The sequence below is a fragment of the Rhinolophus sinicus genome, linkage group LG02 (assembly GCF_036562045.2).
Source record: "Rhinolophus sinicus isolate RSC01 linkage group LG02, ASM3656204v1, whole genome shotgun sequence".
Taxonomy (NCBI): domain Eukaryota; kingdom Metazoa; phylum Chordata; class Mammalia; order Chiroptera; family Rhinolophidae; genus Rhinolophus; species Rhinolophus sinicus.
Genome location: NC_133752.1, coordinates 174332589 through 174335822, shown reverse-complemented (window position 1 = coordinate 174335822; position 3234 = coordinate 174332589).

The window sequence follows — 3234 nt, the reverse complement described above, 5'->3', positions numbered from 1 at the left end:
ATAATTGACCTGTGGTAACCACTATTAAGTACAGGGATTCCAAACTGGGACAATTAGGGTATCGAACAAATGGAGAAACATCTTAGTGAAGTCAGTTTTAAAATCTCATTTCCTTATTCCTGTAAATACCTCTTCTCAAACATCCATACAAACAATGACATCACGTTATGTCAAATCCTTCAATTAAATTTGTAGCAAAGATAAAAAGGAATGAGGAAGAGAAGACTGCACGCATGTCAAATGTCCTCGCGTACTCCTTCCCAAAATTAAATTGGTGTTACAAAGTGTACCTGGTCTGAAGGGTTGCACTTCGTCCATTCCTACAGCTTCGTCAGGAACAGGATCTTTCTCTTCAATTGTCGGCTGAAGGGGTTAGGAAACAAGATGATTAGTAACTAATGGACACTTTATGCAATCTCTAGTTAACAATTCAGGCTAGCAATACTAACGTTATAACCTCCAAGAAAAGGACTTTTTGAAAAATAGGTATTTAAGCGAATATTAGGTTGGTACAAATGATACTGCAGTTTGTGCAACTTTTTTAACCTTTGAAACTGCAATTACTTTTGCACCGAACTAATACCTTGAAAAGTGTACTTCATATAACTTTCAAATATTTCTAATGACACATTCTTTTTTTTTTTATTCTTTTTTTAGTGTTAAAACAAGATACTTGCTTGACATGGTAAGAAACCTTGGTGTATGTCGTGTTGAGTCTAAACAGAACATTTTAGAACCTACTTCATCTAGGTCAACAAGAGGTTGGAAAAAACAAACTCGTATTTGATAAAAATTTTGATGGGAAAAATGATTAAATAAAATGGCAAAGTTGTAAGAAAAGCTTTTCTTTAAAATATACTTAAAAATAATAGGAAAAATGTTATATATAGTTATGCAACTTTTCAAAAAAGTATAATAAGTTCTAATCAGGGAAAAAATAAGAACATTTATTTATTAACTGTCTCAAATGTACCAGGCCTCTGCTATGCACATTTTATTTGTTTTCCACACAAATGACAAATATAGAAATGGTTTGATGGTGGTTAACCCTCTTCCTACTTCCTGACCATTCCAAGACACTAGAATAAAATGAGGAACCTGTACGATCCATTGTTGTCTCTGCCCAGCAGGTTTTGCTCCTAGATCTCCACATGACTGGCTCCTTCTCATGCTTCACTTGGCAGTATCCCACACAGACATTTACTTCAGGTCAAAACATTCAGCTCGCACCAACAAAGCCTCAAGTACCGAAACACTACACATCTATGGGGTATCGCCAATCACAGTCTCCTGAAATTTAGCATCCCCCAGATAAGAAATCCACGTGCCCCTTCTAACTTTTCCACTCTGTTCTTGACACTACTGCCATTTGATTGTCCTACAGGTTTACAAAAAGTGTCCCCGATATTTAATAAGTCGCTGCATCTCACTGTGATCATTGTGTTTTACATTCTATAGCACCCTTTACAGTTTTCGAAGTGTTTTCACATTTGTTACCACATTTGTGCATTCCACATACCTCAAAGGTAGTCATTAGTACCATTATAACAAATGAGGGCACTGACATCCGACAGGTTAAGAAGGAGTTGCCCCAAGATCCCACAGCTAGCAAGTGACCCATGCAGGATTCTACTGTGTTCTTATCGTCAAACGCAGTGTCTGTGCCAGGAGGCAGCAGTTGCCTATATCAGAAGATCACACTCCTCCTGTCTCTTTCCACAGCTGTCACCTCACATTGGCTCATCATTACTTTGTACTTCTATTACTGCAAGTACAGTTGCCATCAAGATACTCAATGCCTGCTGTTTTAACTGAACAAGACAGTTGTTATGCATTAAAGCAGCGCTCAGGGGATTGCTGTTAGTATAATTCTACATATTATTTCTATTAACAATGCTCTTCCTTCCTGGGAAAAGTTCCTTGCAGATCTATTTGAGAATACAAATGTAATAATACTTTCATGTATCAGGCATTATCTTTTCAAGTTCCAAGGTATAAAAAACCCTAAATTCCAAATTCTTTCTTTCTGAATCTCATTAGGACATTTACACAACCATAAAAACCACAGAATCATGCATTTGGGCATACTTCAAGCTGGAATAATTCTTTAGCTTTTAGGTAAACTTCACTTCAGAACCCAACTGATTCCTTATGACTTGGAAGCCTTCTTGTTTTATACTATTCTACACCGACCGCCTTAAGTGAACCTCGCAAGTTAGCAGAATTCTACTACGCTGCCTCATTATACTAAGCACACATGTCTTTTATTAATTATAGGCTAAACCGTAAGAAAATAATTTGTGTGGGGAAACGCAGAGGTGAGAAAGTACAGTCAAAGCATACCTTTTAAGTTTCAACATCACTGAATGGTGATATTTAAAATAATAATGATAAAAATAATAGTAGTGAATGACAGTACCTCAGAATCCCAACATGATTTTACAGCTGCTTCTTCTAATCTTAATGCGGATGTTTTAACTATAAAATGTAGTCACAGAACATTAATGTGAACACATATTACTATGCATTTTAAATACACATTCAAGTCATGAACATTTCAATAAAAGTAATAGCAGAAAAGAATTTCAGGGGGTCAAATCATTTGCAAGAAGAAGTTGTTAGTAGTGGGGATACTTTTGCAAAAAAGATAGGAAAAAATGCTTATAAGAAATGAAAATCACAGTTGGATCTACACATGTTAGATTTGCTTATAGCAGCACTCAAGCTAGAAAGAATTCATAGATAGTCACTAAGTTATCACTTGTATTATTTTGGTGTGCTCCATCAACACAAGTGAAAATATCAGTTTTTGTTTGCGCTTGTGGAGCACTTTCAATAATATCCACACCATTTTCTCTTTTTCCAATTGCCGGCTTGGTTGCTTCTTTCTATTAAAAAAAAGAAAGAAAAAAGAAAATAAAAACCCAACTTCAGAAAACATCATATTCATTGACTCGTTCACTCACTCGCTCAGTCCTTCAAGTAAGTAAGACGACAAACTGCTATCGTAACCATCAAATCATAGGCATAGACCCAGGGGAAGCTGGAAATATAAATGAAAGATTTTGTCCTATATTCTACTAGGGCTCGATGTATTCTGATTTTCGTCAAAACAGTAAGAACAGAAAAGTACCGCTCTCCATTTCTACACCTCGCATGAATCAAGTATAGCACAGGCACAAAAGAAACAACAAGCAGTTGTACCAGATGCTGAGAAAAGAGGACTGCATCTTA